Source organism: Pseudophryne corroboree, unplaced genomic scaffold (assembly GCF_028390025.1).
Source record: "Pseudophryne corroboree isolate aPseCor3 unplaced genomic scaffold, aPseCor3.hap2 scaffold_683, whole genome shotgun sequence".
In the NCBI taxonomy this organism is placed as follows: domain Eukaryota; kingdom Metazoa; phylum Chordata; class Amphibia; order Anura; family Myobatrachidae; genus Pseudophryne; species Pseudophryne corroboree.
In genome coordinates, this window is record NW_026970268.1 from 142,075 (window position 1) to 160,890 (window position 18,816).

Consider the following 18,816-nt stretch of genomic DNA (forward strand, 5'->3'; position numbering starts at 1 on the left):
GACCAGAGGAAAGCACAAACACAGTCCCCCACTACCACAAATAATGCAGTCGAGTTTCCCACATTTGGGGAAATCACAGGGGTCAGCATACCCAGAATGCAATGAATGAACCTCACCCTGGGAGAACAATCTTCATGACCATGGTATCTCCTATGCAAAATAAGTATGATTTGGGATAGGGCTGGGGAGGGCCGCTGCTCAGGCACATCTCTGTCAAGTAAAGGAGATTCAACTGAGGCAGCACAAGGGAACTCTCATCTGGGGACAACAACTGCAGGGAGAACACATATTTTCAGATGAACATGGGAGGGCAGAAGGCTGCCTAAAACTGAAGCACCCCCAAACAACAAACCAAATGCAACTACTAGTGCAAGCATTCCTGGGGGAAGGCCTGCAGCAGATGGATTTGCATATGGTGATGTCATCCAAGCAGTGGGTCAAAGTTGGCTTCAACCCTCGTCTGCATATGAAAAGAAAAAAGGGGTGTGCAGGGCATGGCGGCCTTTTGCGGCGCTTGGATGACCCCTAGTTCGCATTAAACACCTCTACCCTCCTTCGGTGTGGGGCTCATGTTGGCTATGCCCCAGCCCCTGAAGCATTTAAGCTGATTTCTTGCAGCAGCTGGGCACTGTAACAGCTCCAGAGCTGCTCTGTAAAGCAAGTAAAAGGGTGTGGGCCCTGCAGCACTACCTGTAGTTTGCATTGTGCGTTGGAAGGCACAAAGTAAGCAGACGGGAGAAGTCAGGATAGTGCACAAGGGTATAGAAGGGAGGGGCTCAAGAAAAAAGAAGTGGAAACAGACAGCAAACTAGGCTGGAGAGAGACCTGAGACAAAGAGATCTGAATTATATGAGAGCCGACCAGGGGAAACACAAATTATGCAGTCAAGTTTCCCACATTTGGGGAAATCGCAGGGGCAGCACACCCAGAGTGCAATGGGTGAGCCTTGCCCTGGGAGAAGCATCTTCATGATCATAGTATCTCACCTGGCAGGTAAGTAGGAGTTGGGCTAGAGCTGGGGAGGGTCGCTGCTCGGGCACCCCCCTGTCAAGTGAAGGAGATCCAACTGAGGCAGCACAAGGGAACTCTCGAAAGAAGAACAAGGCTAGAGGAAGATCTGAGACAAAGAAATCTGACTTTTACCAGAGCTGACCAGAGGAAAGCACAAACACAGTCCCCCACTACCACAAATAATGCAGTTGAGTTTCCCACATTTGGGGAAATCACAGGGGTCAGCATACCCAGAATGCAATGAATGAACCTAACCCTGGGAGAACAATCTTCATGACCATGGTATCTCCTATGCAAAATAAGTATGATTTGGGATAGGGCTGGGGAGGGCCGCTGCTCAGGCACATCTCTGTCAAGTTAAGGAGATTCAACTGAGGCAGCACAAGGGAACTCTCATCTGGGGACAACAACTGCAGGGAGAACACATATTTTCAGATGAACATGGGAGGGCAGAAGGCTGCCTAATACTGAAGCACCCCCAAAACAACAAACCAAATGCAACAACTAGTGCAAGCATTCCTGGGGGAAGGCCTGCCGCAGATGGATTTGCATATGGTGATGTCATCCAAGCAGTGGGTCAAAGTTGGTTCAAACACCTTTGCAAAGTTCTATAAGTTTGATACCCTGGCTGAGGAGGACCTCCTGTTTGCTCAATCGGTGCTGCAGAGTCATCCGCACTCTCCTGCCCGTTTGGGAGCTTTGGTATTATCCCCATGGTCCTTACGGAGTCCCCAGCATCCTCTAGGACGTAAGAGAAAATAAGATTTTAAACCTACCGGTAAATCTTTTTCTCGTAGTCCGTAGAGGATGCTGGGTGCCCGTCCCAAGTGCGGTCTACTTCTGCAAGACTTGTATATAGTTATTGCTTACATAAGGGTTATATGTTAGTTTTCATCGGTCTTGGACTGATGCTATGTTGTTTTCATACTGTTAACTGGGTAGTATATCACAAGTTATACGGTGTGATTGGTGTGGCTGGTATGAATCTTGACCTTGGATTAACAAAAATCCTTTCCTCGTACTGTCCGTCTCCTCTGGGCACAGTTTCTCTAACTGAGGTATGGAGGAGGGGCATAGAGGGAGGAGCCAGTGCACACCCAGATCAAAAGTCTTTCTTAAAGTGCCCATGTCTGCTGCGGAGCCCGTCTATCCCCCATGGTCCTTACGGAGTCCCCATCATCCTCTACGGACTACGAGAAAAAAAAATTACCGGTAGGTTTAAAATGTTATTTTTTTCTCTGCAACCCACTGCTAAATTGTGCTTCCTAGCTGTTTTTTATAAAATCACTTAATTAAATCTAACTCTGATTACGTCAGAGAAGGCCAGGTACCCTACACCATAAGAGGGGGTATGAAATTTTGACTTGTCTACTTAAAGATCACCAAAATCTGTTGACAAGGTCAATTACATCCCTGGGTGCGATTGAACCACCAACCTTTTGGTTAATAGCCCATGTAAGTGCAAGAAATCCTGAAGCACTCACTCATCATGGGAAAGTACCAATGTGTTTCTTACAAAAATTCTCCAGATTATTGATTTTTTAAAGTTTTTCTAGGAAACGTTCTAGATGAATGCTTATTAGCCTTTGTCAGTATTGACTTTTGCAAGGTGTCTCTGTGGCACAATCGGTTAGCATGTTTGGCTATTAACCAAAAGGTTGGTGGTTCAATCCCACCCATGGATGTAATTGACCTTGTAATCAGATTTTGGTGATCTTTAAGTAGACAAGTCAAAATTTCAAAAACCCCCCTTATGGTGTAGGGTACCTGGCCTTCTCTGATGTAATCAGAGTTAGATTTGATTAAGTGATTTTATAAAAAAACAGCTAGGAAGCACAATTTAGCAGTGGGTTGCAGAGAAAAAAAATTATGCTGGCAGAAAAGTCCAATTGAGTGATTAAACAGCCCTTCATTTTCTGATTTTATGTTTATGCTAACAAATTTGCTCTCTGAAAAGTGTCCACAAAGCCAAGTCTCTGATTAACACCTTTGTATGAATGGTTTTTCACCTATTACTGAATTAAACTTGCTTCATTGGAAAGGCATCAAAGATGCATCCTCATTTCAATGTCTACTGAAATAATACAGGTTGACACCAGGAAACGTCACTGCATCATTGCTGCTTCCTCATGGGGAAGTCTGTTTAATGTGAAAACAAGGTGATATCTAATCAGCACACAGGTAAGGAATTAAGAAAATCTTTCTTTATGGGTGAAGATGTTTCTCACAAATTGTTGTCCCAATGCATCATTGAAATTCAAGATGGAAGATGATTTTCATATATCACTTGTACATTTTGCATTGCTCTTCTGGTGACAATGTAGTTTGTTTTTGTCAATTACCATTTCAGTAATAGGGTAAAGAAAATTAAGTGGATTTTTTAAAGAAAACAATGCTGTCAATATACTATTAAAACAAATTAAAATGATAAAAGTTATTGTACTTTAAGTAAAAATAAAAGAGCCAAAATATCAATCCCAGTTTTTGATTACTTTAATTATAAAAAAAAAAATGCACATAGCAGAGGATAGTTTCGATCAATCGACCTCTGGGTTATGGGCCTAGCATGCTTCCATTGCACTACTCTGCTGCTCATGGAAGTGTAAGAGATCCTGAAGACTAAATTGATTAAAGGCCTAAAAGTACTGGACTATAAGGAAAGACTTACTAGGCTGAATATTTATACACTAGAAAAGAGGTGCCTAAGAGGAGATATTATTAATATCTTCAAATATGTAAAGATACATAACAAAGAGTTATCAGAGGAATTATTTATTAAAAGAACACGTGGTCACTCGCTGCGACTGGAGGAAAGTTCAGAACGCAATGGAGGAAAGGTTTCTTCACTGTTAGGGCAATCAGGATGTGGAATTCCCTGCCAGGGAAGGTGGTAATGGCGGACTCTGTAATTGGATTTAAAAAAGGAATGGATACATTTCTGAATGAAAAAGCTATCCAAGGTTATAATACTTAAAATATCAACATGGTTAATCCGGGGGAAACATGAGTTATAGTAGCTAACTAGTCATAAAACATTATTCAGCAAGTATGTAGAATCATCACAACTTAAAACAGGTTGAACACGATGGGCAATTTGCCTCTATTCAACCTCAAAAACTATGTTACTATATTACTATGTTATTGTAGTATACAGAACACCACAATGCAATGAGCAGTGATAGTGAGCACTGATGAGGATACTAGAACTGACACTGAGCAGCAAGATGCAGCACTGGACTATTAGTAATGTACTGTAGTATGCTGAGCACCACAATGCAGCACAAGACAATGAGCAGTGATACTGAGCACTGATGAGGATACTACTGAGAACTGACACTGAGCAGGAGAGACACACTACTAGTATTACTGAGCAGCAATAAGTAACCACTGATACTGAGCACTGATATTGAGATTTCCACTGAGAGAACATAGCCACGTCCTCTCCGCTCTCTCTTCAATGCACGAGTAAAAATGGCAGCAACGCGCAGCTCTTTATATGGAATCCGAATCTCGCGAGAATCCGACAGCGGGATGATGACATTTTCCCTTGTTCAGGTTTTCCGAGTCAGGCGGGAACAACCGAGCCTGCCTTGGACCAGTGTAAACCACGTGGAGTTCGTGGGGAATTCGGTTCTCGGAGAACCGAACCCGCTCCTCTCTACCTTATACCCATCAATTTTTTTATTTTCAATCTAAGCCCCTGCAGTTTTCTGTAAGCATCTGCTTCGCTATGATGATCAACAAGTCACAAGGGCAAACACTCAGGGTTTGAGGCGTAGATCTTAGGACCAGCTGCTACAAGCATGGCAGAGGTGTCACTATCACTGGTGACACCCAGAGAGGTGGCGAGGGAGATTGTAATGCAGTGCGCGCAGATAAGCAGCGCAATGGTAAAAAGGAGGCATGGTTTCATAGGTAGGGGCGTGGCCTGGTGGCCTGAATCTACATTTTGTTGCTCCGGGTGTCCCGGGGGTTGGGGGCTGCACCCGGGGACTAGTGTGTGAGCGGTGCTGGCTCCTGCACAGTGACAGGGCATGGCCACCCAGCATGACGCCTCCCTTCTTCACCATGCTGTAATTGCAGTCGCACTGCAGTTCAGCGTGATCATAAAAAATGGTGTAGGCTCCTGCTGGTGCAGACTGTATGTGCGCGCAGGAAGCCGCCACCATTTTTGTGATCACAGCGGCTGAATGTGATGTCATACAGCCGCTGTGACCACGCCCCCTGTGTCTCCTCCGTTGCAGACCCCATTTTGAAGCCTTGCCCCCGCACCGCTCCATCCCTGACTTGGAAATGGAGTGTTGCTGACCCACCTCTCCCCCCCTTCCCCGCCCCGATTGACAGGCAGAGGCGATCACATTCTCTGCGGGGTGCCGCAGAAAATGCAGGCACATGCGTATGCTCTTAGCAATTTTTGCAGTTGGATCGCTTATTGTGATTGCAATCCAACCTGAATCAGGCCCTATTACCTATCACAATGCGCTGCGGGCAGTACAAAATTGGGTTAATATAGGAGAAAAACCCCCAGACCTGTGCTCCTTAACTGTACCTGGTGGCTAGTGGAGCGGCTACCCAGTAATCAGTGTCCACCGCAGTGCGCACACGGCCCACCCCCTACGGCCTCGCTCCCCTTCATCAGCGGCCTCGTGATCCGGAAGGGTGGTGTGTGTGTGACTGACCTTAGGATGAAACCGGAGCCTCCGCTGCAGTGACCCAGCAACCAGGGCACGGGAGTATACAGCGCCGCTGGGAGTGATGAAGCTGCAGTAAAGATGTCTATTAGACCTAGCCTGCTGCAGCCCTTGTAGATTCTCATAAAACAAGTTCTTCTTTTCTTGTCAAAATTAATAGCTAAGAATAGGCTGCCTGAGGCAGGCCCCTGTTAATTGGCCTGCTACTGAAGGCACCAACTACAAACTGAGCTCCCTGTTCATGGAAGCGGGGTTATAGAGGAGAATGCACTGAGCTTCTTGGGAACAGTCAAAAGCTTTGAGCCGGTTGGTGCCTCAGATCAAGATCCTACTCTACACCCCAATGTGAATCCTTGTGGAGTCCAGTGTACCCCACAGAAGAAATTAATGTGTCACACCCATTGGCAGCAACCTTAGAATAGCTGCTGACGGGCACAATTGAGAAAGGAAGGGGGGGGGACATTTGAATCCAGCACATAGATGCAATTCAAATATGTAATTTGTACCTTCCTATTTTAAAATATAATGGATGAACCTCACCCTGTGAGAACAATCTTCATGATCAAGAGATCTCATATGCAAAATAAGGATGAGTTGGGATAGGGCTGGGGAGGGTGGCTGCTTGGGCAGCCCCTCCCCCGTCAAGTTAAGGAGATTCAACTGAGGAAGCACAAGGGAACTCTCGTCTGGGGACAACAACTGCAGGGAGACCACATCTTTTCAGATGAACATGGGAGGGCGGAAGGCTGCCTAATACTGAAGCACCATATGCAACAACTAGTACAAGCATTCCTGGGGGAAGGTCTGCAGCAGACGGATTTGCATACGGTGATGTTATCCAAGCAGTGGGCCAAAGTTGACTGGAACCCTCTTCTGCATATGAAAAGAGAAAAGGGGCATGCAGGGCATGGCGGCCTTTTGCAGTGCTTGGATGACCCCTAGTTCACATTAAACACCCCCACCCTCCTTTGGTGTGGGGCTCATGTTGGCCATGCCCCATCCCCTGAAGCATTCAAGCTGATTTCTTGCAGCAGCTGGGCACTGTAACAGCTCCAGAGCTGTTCTGTAAGGCAAGTAAAAGGGTGTGGGCCCTGCAGCACCACCTGTAGTTCGCATTGTGCGTTGGAAGGCACAAAGTAAGCAGACGGGAGGAGAAGTCAGGATAGTGCGCAAGGGCATTCTTTTCTCTTAGTCCGTAGAGGATGCTGGGGTCACATTAAGAACCATGGGGTATTGACGGGATCCGCAAGAGACACGGGCACTTTAAGACTTTCAAAGGGTGTGAACTGGCTCCTCCCTCTATGCCCCTCCTCCAGACTCCAGTTATAGGAACTGTGCCCAGGGAGACGGACATTTCGAGGAAAGGATTTATTGTTAAACTAAGGTGAGCATCTTACCAGCTCACACCTTAAGCATGCCGCAGAAAGTGGCATTCAACAGAACACAAGCCAATGGCATGAACAATTGCAGCAAAAAGCTGACCAGAACCATAACACAACATGTGTATAACCACAAGTAATAACTGCAGACACAGTATGGACTGGGACGGGTGCCCAGCATCCTCTACAGACTAAGAGAAAAGGATTTACCGGTAGGTATTAAAATCCTATTTTCTCATACGACCTAGAGGATGCTGGGGTCACATTAAGAACCATGGGGTTATACCAAAGCTCTTGAACGGGTGGGAGAGTGCGTACGACTCTGCAGCACCGAATGACCCAACTTAAGGTTATCATCAGCCAAGGTATCAAACTTGTAAAACTTAGCAAAAGTGTTTACTAAATAGCTGCTCGGCAAAGTTGCAATGCCGAGACTCCCCGACCAGCTGCCAAGGATGAACCCACCTTTCTAGTAGAATGGGTCTTCACCTACTTCAGTAACGGCAATCCTGCCGTGGAACGAGCATGCTGAATCTTACCACAGATCCAGCGCATAATGGTCTGCATGGAAGCAGGACACCAAATCCTGTTGGGAGCATACAGGACAAACAGAGCCTCTGTTTTCCTAATCTGAACCGTTCTGGTGACATACATTTTCAAAGTTCTGACCACAGCCAGAGACTTTGACTCAACGAAGGTGTCAGTGGCCAAAGGCACCATGTGGAAAGATGAACCACCTTCGGCAGAAATTGTTGACGTGTCCTCAATTCTGCTCTATCTTCATGAAAGATCAAATAAAGGCTCTTGTGATACTGTTTGGTTTGTACTGTTTTCCATGTGCTCCCAGATCTTTCAAGCAAGTAGCATGGTCAAGAAAGTTCTGTTTGAAAAGAAACAAACATTTACTGTCATTGTTATGCAAATAAACTTACATTAAAGCTAACAAGAAAGCACACTCGTTCTGTCTTTAAACTGATAAAAGAAACCTCAATAATATGGGGCATGCAAAAATTGAGATAAAACTCAGTTTTGCTCCTCTCCACGGAAATCTTTAATAAAAGGCGAAATATTTGTTAGTTCTGAAGAGAAACCAGAGCATGACCAAGATTCCACCTGTCGCCTGAGTGCCATGCCAGCAGTTCTCATTCAGATCAAAGTGAGCACCCAATTTGAATGAAAGAAAGCAGATTTCTCACCAGGCTTCCCCTTGCTATAAACATGGTTTGTACTCTTTTCCATGTGCTCCCAGATCTTTCAAGCAATTAGTATGGTCAAGAAAGTTCTGCTTGAAAAGAAACAGACATTTATAGTCATTGTTATGCAAATAAACTTACATTAAAGCTAACAAGAAAGCACACTCGTTCTGTCTTTAAACTGATAAAAGAAACCCCAATAATATGGGGCATGCAAAAATTGAGATAAAACTCAGTTTTGCTCCTCTCCACAGAAATCTTTAATAAAAGGCGAAAGATTTGTTCGTTCTGAAGAGAAACCAGAGCATGACCAAGATTCCACCTGTCGCCTAAATGCTGTGCCAGCAGTCCTCATTCAGATCAAAGTGAGCGCCCAACTTGAAAGAAAGCAGATTTCTCACCTGGCTTCTCCTTGCTATAAGCATGGTTTGTACTGCATTCCATGTGCTCCCAGATCTTTCAAGCAAGTAGCATGGTCAAGAAAGTTCTGTTTGAAAAGAAACAAACATTTACTGTCATTTCTATGCAAATGAACTTACATTAAAGCACACTCATTCTATCTTTAAACCGATAAAAGAAACCCCAAAAAGATGGGGCATGCAAAAATTGAGATAAAACTCGGTTTTGCTCCTCTCCACGGAAATCTTTAGTAAAAGGCGAAAGATTTGTTCGTTCTGAAGAGAAACCAGAGCATGACCAAGATTTTCATCTGAAAATATGTGTTCTCCCTGCAGTTGTTGTCCCCAGATGAGAGTTCCCTTGTGCTGCCTCAGTTGAATCTCCTTTACTTGACAGAGATGTGCCTGAGCAGCGGCCCTCCCCAGCCCTATCCCAAATCATACTTATTTTGCATAGGAGATACCATGGTCATGAAGATTGTTCTCCCAGGGTGAGGTTCATTCATTGCATTCTGGGTATGCTGACCCCTGTGATTTTCCCAAATGTGGGAAACTCGCTTTTATACCCTTGTGCACTATCCTGACTTCTCCTCCTGTCTGCTTACTTTGTGCCTTCCAATGCACAATGCAAACTACAGGTAGTGCTGCAGGGCCCACACCCTTTTACTTGCCTTACAGAGCAGCTCTGGAGCTGTTACAGTGCCAAGCTGCTGCAAGAAATCAGCTTGAATGCTTCAGGGGATGGGGCATGGCCAACATGAGCCCCACACCGAAGGAGGGTGGGGGTGTTTAATGCGAACTAAGGGTCATCCAAGCACCGCAAAAGGCCGCCATGCCCTGCATACCCCTTTTCTCTTTTCATATGCAGATGAGGGTTCCAGCAAACTATGGCCCACTGCTTGGATGACATCACCGTATGCAAATCCGTCTTCTGCAGAACTTCCCCCAGGAATGCTTGTACTAGTTGTTGCATTTGGTTTGTTGTTTGGGGGTGCTTCAGTTTTAGGCAGCCTTCTGCCCTCCCATGTTCATCTGAAAAAATGTGTTCCCCCTGCAGTTGTTGTCCCCAGATGAGAGTTCCCTTGTGCTGCCTCAGTTGAATCTCCTTTACTTGACAGAGATGTGCATGAGCAGCGGCCCTCCCCAGCTCTATCCCAAATCATACTTATTTTGCATAGGAGATACCATGGTCATGAAGATTGTTCTCCCAGGGTGAGGTTCATTCATTGCATTTTGGGTATGCTGACCCCTGTGATTTACCCAAATGTGGGAAACTCGACTGCATTATTTGTGGTAGTGGGGGACTGTGTTTGTGCTTTCCTCTGGTCAGCTCTGGTAAAACTCAGATTTCTTTGTCTCAGATTTTCCTCTAGCCTTGTTCTTCTTTCGAGAGTTCCCTTGTGCTGCCTCAGTTGGATCTCCTTCACTTTACAGGGAAGTACCCGAGCAGCGACCCTCCCCAGCTCTCGCCCAACTCCTACTTACCTGCCAGGTGAGATACTATGATCATGAAGGTGCTTCTCCCAGGGCAAGGCTCACCCATTGCACTCTGGGTGTGCTGCTCCTGCGATTTCCCCAAATGTGGGAAACTTGACTGCATAATTTGTGTTTCCCCTGGTCGGCTCTCGTATAATTCAGATCTCTTTGTCTCAGGTCTCTCTCCAGCCTAGTTTGCTGTCTGTTTCCACTTCTCTTTTCTTGAGCCGCTCCCTTCTATGCCCTTGCGCACTATCCTGACTTCTCCTCCTTTCTGCTTACTTTGTGCCTTCCAACGCACAATGCGAACTATAGGTAGTGCTGCAGGGCCCACACCCTTTTACTTGCCTTACAGAGCAGCTCTGGAGCTGTTACAGTGCCCAGCTGCTGCAAGAAATCAGCTTGAATGCTTCAGGGGCTGGGGCATAGCCAACATGAGCCCCACACCGAAGGAGGGTGGAGGTGTTTAATGCAAACTAGGGGTCATCCAAGCGCCGCAAAAGGCCGCCATGCCCTGCATAACCCTTTTCTCTTTTTATATGCAGATGAGGGTTCCAGCCAACTTTGGCCCACTGCTTGGATGACATCACCGTATGCAAATCCGTCTTCTGCAGACCTTCACCCTGGAATGCTTTTACTAGTTGTTGCATTTGGTTTGTTGTTTGGGGATGCTTCAGTATTAGGCAGCCTTCTGCCCTCCCATGTTCATCTGAAAATATGTGTTCTCCCTGCAGTTGTTGTACCCAGATGAGAGTTCCCTTGTGCTGCCTCAGTTGAATCTCCTTTACTTGACAGAGATGTGCCTGAGCAGCGGCCCTCCCCAGCCCTATCCCAAATCATACTTATTTTGCATAGGAGTTACCATGGTCATGAAGATTGTTCTCCCAGGGTGAGGTTCATTCATTGCATTCTGGGTATGCTGACCCCTGTGATTTCCCCAAATGTGGGAAACTCGACTGCATTATTTGTGGTAGTGGGGGACTGTGTTTGTGCTTTCCTCTGGTCAGCTCTGGTAAAAGTCAGATTTCTTTGTCTCAGATCTTCCTCTAGCCTTGTTCTTCTTTCGAGAGTTTCTTTGTGCTGCCTCAGTTGGATCTCCTTCACTTGACAGGGGGGTGCCCGAGCAGCGACCCTCCCCAGCTCTAGCCCAACTCCTACTTACCTGCCAGGTGAGATACTATGATCAGGAAGTTGCTTCTCCCAGGGCAAGGCTCACCCATTGCACTCTGGGTGTGCTGCTCCTACGATTTCCCCAAATGTGGGACACTTGACTGCATAATTTGTGTTTCCTCTGGTCGGCTCTCGTATAATTCAGATCTCTTTGTCTCAGGTCTTTCTCCAGCCTAGTTTGCTGTCTGTTTCCACTTCTTTTATCTTGAGCCCCTCCCTTCTATACCCTTGTGCACTATCCTGACTTCTCCTCCCGTCTGCTTACTTTGTGCCTTCCAATGCACAATGCAAACTACAGGTAGTGCTGCAGGGCCCACACAATCTTTTACTTGCCTTACAGAGCAGCTCTGGAGCTGTTACAGTGCCCAGCTGCTGCAAGAAATCAGCTTGAATGCTTCAGGGGATGGGGCATGGCCAACATGAGCCCCACACCAAAGGTGGATGGGGGTGTTTAATGCGAACTAGGGGTCATCCAAGCACCGCAAAAGGCCGCCATGCCCTGCACGCCCCTTTTCTCTTTTCATATGCAGATGAGGGTTGAAGCCAACTTTGACCCACTGCTTGGATGACATCACCATATGCAAATCCATCTGCTGCAGGCCTTCCCCCAGGAATGCTTGCACTAGTTGTTGCATTTGGTTTGTTGTTTGGGGGTGCTTCAGTTTTAGGCAGCCTTCTGCCCTCCCATGTTCATCTGAAAATATGTGTTCTCCCTGCAGTTGTTGTCCCCAGATGAGAGTTCCCTTGTGCTGCCTCAGTTGAATCTCCTTTACTTGACAGAGATGTGCCTGAGCAGCGGCCCTCCCAACCCTATCCAAAATCATACTTATTTTGCATAGGAGACACCATGGTCATGAAGATTGTTCTCCCAGGGTGAGGTTCATTCATTGCATTCTGGGTATGCTGACCCCTGTGATTTCCCCAAATGTGGGAAACTCGCCTGCATTTTTTGTGGTAGTGGGGGACTGTGTTTGTGTTTTCCTCTGGTCAGCTCTGGTAAAAGTCAGATTTCTTTGTCTCATATATTCCTCTAGCCTTGTTCTTCTTTCGAGAGTACCCTTGTGCTGCCTCAGTTGGATCTCCTTCACTTGACAGGGGGGTGCCCGAGCAGTGACCCTCCCCAGCTCTAGCCCAACTCCTACTTACCTGCCAGGTGAGATACTATGATCATGAAGGTGCTTCTCCAAGGGCAAGGCTCACCCATTGCACTCTGGGTGTGCTGCTCCTGCGATTTCCCCAAATGTGGGAAACTTGATTGCATAATTTGTGTTTCCCCTGGTCGGCTCTCGTATAATTCAGATCTCTTTGTCTCAGGTCTCTCTCCAGCCTAGTTTGCTGTCTGTTTCCACTTCTCTTTTCTGGAGCCACTGCCTTCTATGCCCTTGCGCACTATCCTGACTTCTCCCGTCTGCTTACTTTGTGCCTTCCAACACACAATGCGAACTACAGGTAGTGCTGCAGGGCCCACACCCTTTTAGTTGCCTTACAGAGCAGCTCTGGAGCTGTTACAGTGCCCAGCTGCTGCAAGAAATCAGCTTGAATGCTTCAGGGGCTGGGGCATAGCCAACATGAGCCCCACACCAAAGGAGGGTGGGGGTGTTTAATGCGAACTAGGGGTCATCCAAGCACCGCAAAAGGCCGCCATGCCCTGCATGCCCCTTTTCTCTTTTCATATGCAAATGAGGGTTCCAGCCAACTTTGGCCCACTGCTTGGATGACATCACCGTATGCAAATCCGTCTGCTGCAGACCTTCCCCCAGGAATGCTTGTACTAGTTGTTGCATATGGTTTGATATTTGATGGTGCTTCAGTATTAGGCAGCCTTCCGCCCTCCCATGTTCATCTGAAAAGATGTGGTCTCCCTGCAGTTGTTGTCCCCAGACGAGAGTTCCCTTGTGCTTCCTCAGTTGAATCTCCTTAACTTGACGGGGGAGGGGCCGAGCAGCCACCCTCCCCAGCCCTATCCCAACTCATACTTATTTTGCATATGAGATCTCTTGATCATGAAGATTGTTCTCACAGGGTGAAGTTCATCCATTATATTTTAAAATAGGAAGGTACAAATTACATATTTGAATTGCATCTATGTGCTGGATTCAAATGTCCCCCCCCCCCTTCCTTTCTCAATTGTGCCCATCAGCAGCTATTCTAAGGTTGCTGCCAATGGGTGTGACACATTAATTTCTTCTGTGGGGTACACAGGACTCCACAAGGATTCACATTGGGGTGTAGAGTAGGATCTTGATCTGAGGCACCAACCGGCTCAAAGCTTTTGACTGTTCCCAAGATGCTCAGTGCATCCTCCTCTATAACCCCGCTTCCATGAACAGGGAGCTCAGTTTGTAGTTGGTGCCTTCAGTAGCAGGCCACTTAACAGGGGCCTGCCTCAGGCAGCCTATTCTTAGCTATTCATTTTGACAAGAAAAGAAGAACTTGTTTTATGAGAATCTACAAGGGCTGCAGCAGGCTAGGTCTAATAGACATCTTTACTGCAGCTTCATCACTCCCAGCGGCGCTGTATACTCCCGTGCCCTGGTTGCTGGGTCACTGCAGCGGAGGCTCCGGTTTCTTCCTAAGGTCAGTCACACACACACCGCCCTTCCGGATCACGAGGCCGCTGATGAAGGGGAGCGTGGCCGTAGGGGGTGGACCGTGTGCGCACTGGCGTGGACACTGATTACTGGGCAGCCGCTCCACTAGCCACCAGGTACAGTTAAGGAGCACAGGTCTGGGGGTTTTTCTCCTATATTAAACCAATTTTGTACTGCCCGCAGCGCATTGTGATAGGTAATAGGGCCTGATTCAGGTTGGATTGCAATCACAATAAGTGATCCAACTGCAAAAATTGCTAAGAGCATACGCATGTGCCTGCATTTTCTGCGGCACCCCGCAGAGAATGCGATCGCCTCTGCCTGTCAATCGGGGCAGGGGGGGAGAGGGGGGTCAGCAACACTCCATTTCCAAGTCAGGGATGGAGCGGTGCGGGGGCAAGGCTTCAAAATGGGGTCTGCAATGGAGGAGACACAGGGGGCGTGGTCACAGCGGCTGTATGACATCACATTCAGCCGCTGTGATCACAAAAATGGTGGCGGCTTCCTGCGCGCACATACAGTCTGCACCAGCAGGAGGCTACACCATTTTTTATGATCACGCTGAACTGCAGTGCGACTGCAATTACAGCATGGTCAAGAAGGGAGGCGTCATGCTGGGTGGCCATAAGAGATGAGCGGGTTCGGTTCCTCGGAATCCGAACCCGCCCGAACTTCACCCTTTTTTGCACGGGTCCGAGCAGACTCGGATCCTCCCGCCTTGCTCGGTTAACCCGAGCGCGCCCGAACGTCATCATCCCGCTGTCGGATTCTCACGAGACTTGGATTCTATATAAGGAGCCGCGCGTCGCCGCCATTTTCACACATGCATTGAGATTGATAGGGAGAGGACGTGGCTGGCGTCCTCTCCGTTTAGATTAGAAGATAGAGACGAGTGACATTTGATTTACTACTAATTTGGGGAGCAGTTGAACTTGTCAGGAGTACTCAGTAGTGTAGAGTTTTGCTGATAGTGACCACCAGTTTTATTATTTATAATCCGTTCTCTGCCTGAAAAAAAAAGATACACATACCATATCTGTGCTCAGCCTCAGTGTGCTGCATGATATATCATCTATGTATATCTGACTGTGCTGAGTGCTCACTGCTCACACAGCTTAATTGTGGGGGAGACTGGGGAGCAGTTATAGCAGGAGTACAGTGAACACTTTTGCTGCCAGTGTGACCACCAGTATATTGTCTGCCTGAAAAAGTTAAACACTCCTGTGGTGTTTTTTTATTATTCTATAAACGCATTCTGCTGACAGTGTCCAGCAGGTCCGTCATACATATATTATATAAATATTTATCTGCAGTAGTGTTATATTTTTTTTTTCATCTTTATCATCTCTATATTAGCAGACGCAGTACGGTAGTCCACGGCTGTGGCTATCTCTGTGTCGTCAGTGCTCGTCCATAATTGTATACCTACCTACCTGTGGTGGGTTTTTTTTTTCTATCTTCTTCATACTAGTAGTTTAGGAGTCTACTGACAGTGTCCACCAGGTCCATCATTATATTATATACCTACAGTAGTAATATATTTATTATATTATCTATACTAGCAGACGCAGTACGGTAGTCCACGGCTGTGGCTATCTCTGTGTCGTCAGTGCTCGTCCATAATTGTATACCTACCTACCTGTGGTGGGTTTTTTTTTTATCTTCTTCATACTAGTAGTTTAGCAGTCTGCTGACAGTGTCCACCAGGTCCGTCATTATATTATATACCTACAGTAGTAATATATTTATTATATTATCTATACTAGCAGACGCAGTACGGTAGTCCACGGCTGTACCTACCTCTGTGTCGTCAGTGCTCGTCCATAATTGTATACCTACCTGTGGTGGGGTTTTTTTTTCTATCTTCTTCATACTAGTAGTTTAGGAGTCTGCTGACAGTGTCCACCAGGTCCGTCATTATATTATATACCTACAGTAGTAATATATTTAGTATATTATCTATACTAGCAGACGCAGTACGGTAGTTCACGGCTGTACCTACCTCTGTGTCGTCACTCGTCCATAATTGTATACCTAACTGTGGTGGGTTTTTTTTTCTATCTTCTTCATACTAGTAGTTTAGCAGTCTGCTGACAGTGTCCACCAGGTCCGTCATTATATTATATATACCTACAGTAGTTATATATATTTTTTTTTATATCATTAATTATCATCTCTATACTAGCAGACGCAGTACGGTAGTCCACGGCTGTGGCTATCTCTGTGTCGTCAGTGCTCGTCCATAATTGTATACCTACCTACCTGTGGTGGAAGTTTTTTTCTATCTTCTTCATACTAGTAGTTTAGCAGTCTGCTGACAGTGTCCACCAGGTCCGTCATTATATTATATATACCTACAGTAGTTATATATATATTTTTTTTATATCATTAATTATCATCTCTATACTAGCAGACGCAGTACGGTAGTCCACGGCTGTAGCTACCTCTGTGTCGTCAGTCACTCGTCATCCATAAGTATACTAGTATCCATCCATCTCCATTGTTTACCTGAGGTGCCTTTTAGTTGTGCCTATTAAAATATGGAGAACAAAAATGTTGAGGTTCCAAAAATAGGGAAAGATCAAGATCCACTTCCACCTCGTGCTGAAGCTGCTGCCACTAGTCATGGCCGAGACGATGAAATTCCATCAACGTCGTCTGCCAAGGCCGATGCCCAATGTCATAGTACAGAGCATGTAAAATCCAAAACACAAAAGATCAGTAAAAAAAGGACTCAAAAATCTAAATAAAAATCGTCGGAGGAGAAGCGTAAACTTGCCAATATGCCATTTACCACACGGAGTGGCAAGGAACGGCTGAGGCCCTGGCCTATGTTCATGGCTAGTGGTTCAGCTTCACATGAGGATGGAAGCACTCAGCCTCTCGCTAGAAAAATGAAAAGACTTAAGCTGGCAAAAGCACAGCAAAGAACTGTGCGTTCTTCAAAATCACAAATCCACAAGGAGAGTCCAATTGTGTCGGTTGCGATGCCTGACCTTCCCAACACTGGACGTGAAGAGCATGCACCTTCCACCATTTGCATGCCCCCTGCAAGTGCTGGAAGGAGCACCCGCAGTCCAGTTCCTGATAGTCAGATTGAAGATGTCAGTGTTGAAGTACACCAGGATGAGGAGGATATGGGTGTTGCTGGCGCTGGGGAGGAAATTGACAAGGAGGATTCTGATGGTGAGGTGGTTTGTTTAAGTCAGGCACCCGGCGAGACACCTGTTGTCCGTGGGAGGAATATGGCCATTGACATGCCTGGTGAAAATACCAAAAAAATCAGCTCTTCGGTGTGGAAGTATTTCAACAGAAATGCGGACAACAGGTGTCAAGCCGTGTGTTGCCTTTGTCAAGCTGTAATAAGTAGGGGTAAGGACGTTAACCACCTCGGAACATCCTCCCTTATACGTCACCTGCAGCGCATTCATCATAAGTCAGTGACAAGTTCAAAAACTTTGGGCGACAGCGGAAGCAGTCCACTGACCAGTAAATCCCTTCCTCTTGTAACCAAGCTCACGCAAACCACCCCACCAACTCCCTCAGTGTCAATTTCCTCCTTCCCCAGGAATGCCAATAGTCCTGCAGGCCATGTCACTGGCAATTCTGACGAGTTCTCTCCTGCCTGGGATTCCTCCGATGCATCCTTGAGTGTAACGCCTACTGCTGCTGGCGCTGCTGTTGTTGCTGCTGGGAGTCGATGGTCATCCCAGAGGGGAAGTCGTAAGACCACTTTTACTACTTCCACCAAGCAATTGACTGTCCAACAGTCCTTTGCAAGGAAGATGAAATATCACAGCAGTCATCCTGCTGCAAAGCGGATAACTGAGGCCTTGGCATCCTGGGCAGTGAGAAACGTGGTTCCGGTATCCATCATTACTTCAGAGCCAACTATAGACTTGATTGAGGTACTGTGTCCCCAGTACCAAATACCATCTAGGTTCCATTTCTCTAGGCAGGCGATACCGAAAATGTACACAGACCTCAGAAAAAGACTCACCAGTGTCCTAAAAAATGCAGTTGTACCCAATGTCCACTTAACCACGGACATGTGGACAAGTGGAGCAGGGCAGACTCAGGACTATATGACTGTGACAGCCCACTGGGTAGATGTATTGACTCCCGCCGCAAGAACAACAGCGGCGGCACCAGTAGCAGCATCTCGCAAACGCCAACTCTTTCCTAGGCAGGCTACGCTTTGTATCACCGCTTTCCAGAATACGCACACAGCTGAAAACCTCTTACGGCAACTGAGGAAGATCATCACAGAATGGCTTACCGCAATTGGACTCTCCTGTGGATTTGTGGCATCGGACAACGCCAGCAATATTGTGCGTGCATTATATCTGGGCAAATTCCAGCACGTCCCATGTTTTGCACATACCTTGAATTTGGTGGTGCAGAATTATTTAAAAAACGACAGGGGCGTGCAAGAGATGCTGTCGGTGGCCACAAGAATTGCGGGACACTTTCGGCGTACAGGCACCACGTACAGAAGACTGGAGCAACACCAAAAACGCCTGAACCTGCCCTGCCATCATCTGAAGCAAGAAGTGGTAACGAGGTGGAATTCAACCCTCTATATGCTTCAGAGGATGGAGGAGCAGCAAAAGGCCATTCAAGCCTATACATCTGACCACGATATAGGAGGTGGAATGCACCTGTCTCAAGCGCAGTGGAGAATGATTTCAACGTTGTGCAAGGTTCTGCAACCTTTTGAACTTGCCACACGTGAAGTCAGTTCAGACACTGCCAGCCTGAGTCAGGTCATTCCCGTCATCAGGCTTTTGCAGAAGAAGCTGGAGACATTGAAGGAGGAGCTAAGACAGAGCGATTCCGCTAGGCATGTGGGACTTGTGGATGGAGCCCTTCATTCGCTTAACCAGGATTCACGGGTGGTCAATCTG

General features: G+C 46.8%; 11 non-coding genes and 2 pseudogenes across 11 annotated transcripts; 7 read left to right on the top strand and 6 right to left on the bottom strand.

The window, feature by feature from the left end:
* Positions 1 to 3: 3 nt before the first annotated feature.
* Positions 4 to 167, bottom strand: LOC135037700 (U1 spliceosomal RNA). Its single transcript, XR_010232191.1, has one exon. It is a non-coding gene; the product is annotated as a U1 spliceosomal RNA (small nuclear RNA).
* A 692-nt stretch (positions 168 to 859) lies between these two features.
* On the bottom strand, positions 860 to 1,001 carry LOC135037587 (U1 spliceosomal RNA; annotated as a pseudogene).
* A 152-nt stretch (positions 1,002 to 1,153) lies between these two features.
* On the bottom strand, positions 1,154 to 1,317 carry LOC135037615 (U1 spliceosomal RNA). The gene has a single exon (XR_010232115.1). It is a non-coding gene; the product is annotated as a U1 spliceosomal RNA (small nuclear RNA).
* Positions 1,318 to 8,064: 6,747 nt separating this feature from the next.
* On the bottom strand, positions 8,065 to 8,180 carry LOC135037663 (U5 spliceosomal RNA). Its single transcript, XR_010232156.1, has one exon. It is a non-coding gene; the product is annotated as a U5 spliceosomal RNA (small nuclear RNA).
* A 286-nt stretch (positions 8,181 to 8,466) lies between these two features.
* Positions 8,467 to 8,582, bottom strand: LOC135037657 (U5 spliceosomal RNA). Its single transcript, XR_010232150.1, has one exon. It is a non-coding gene; the product is annotated as a U5 spliceosomal RNA (small nuclear RNA).
* A 270-nt stretch (positions 8,583 to 8,852) lies between these two features.
* On the bottom strand, positions 8,853 to 8,968 carry LOC135037647 (U5 spliceosomal RNA). The gene has a single exon (XR_010232141.1). It is a non-coding gene; the product is annotated as a U5 spliceosomal RNA (small nuclear RNA).
* Positions 8,969 to 9,112: 144 nt separating this feature from the next.
* Positions 9,113 to 9,240, top strand: LOC135037639 (U1 spliceosomal RNA; annotated as a pseudogene).
* A 593-nt stretch (positions 9,241 to 9,833) lies between these two features.
* LOC135037677 (U1 spliceosomal RNA) lies at positions 9,834 to 9,997 on the top strand. The gene has a single exon (XR_010232169.1). It is a non-coding gene; the product is annotated as a U1 spliceosomal RNA (small nuclear RNA).
* Positions 9,998 to 10,149: 152 nt separating this feature from the next.
* LOC135037583 (U1 spliceosomal RNA) lies at positions 10,150 to 10,312 on the top strand. The gene has a single exon (XR_010232093.1). It is a non-coding gene; the product is annotated as a U1 spliceosomal RNA (small nuclear RNA).
* A 674-nt stretch (positions 10,313 to 10,986) lies between these two features.
* Positions 10,987 to 11,150, top strand: LOC135037673 (U1 spliceosomal RNA). The gene has a single exon (XR_010232165.1). It is a non-coding gene; the product is annotated as a U1 spliceosomal RNA (small nuclear RNA).
* A 152-nt stretch (positions 11,151 to 11,302) lies between these two features.
* Positions 11,303 to 11,465, top strand: LOC135037609 (U1 spliceosomal RNA). The gene has a single exon (XR_010232111.1). It is a non-coding gene; the product is annotated as a U1 spliceosomal RNA (small nuclear RNA).
* A 675-nt stretch (positions 11,466 to 12,140) lies between these two features.
* LOC135037698 (U1 spliceosomal RNA) lies at positions 12,141 to 12,304 on the top strand. The gene has a single exon (XR_010232189.1). It is a non-coding gene; the product is annotated as a U1 spliceosomal RNA (small nuclear RNA).
* A 152-nt stretch (positions 12,305 to 12,456) lies between these two features.
* Positions 12,457 to 12,619, top strand: LOC135037630 (U1 spliceosomal RNA). The gene has a single exon (XR_010232127.1). It is a non-coding gene; the product is annotated as a U1 spliceosomal RNA (small nuclear RNA).
* The last annotated feature ends 6,197 nt before the right edge of the window (positions 12,620 to 18,816 follow it).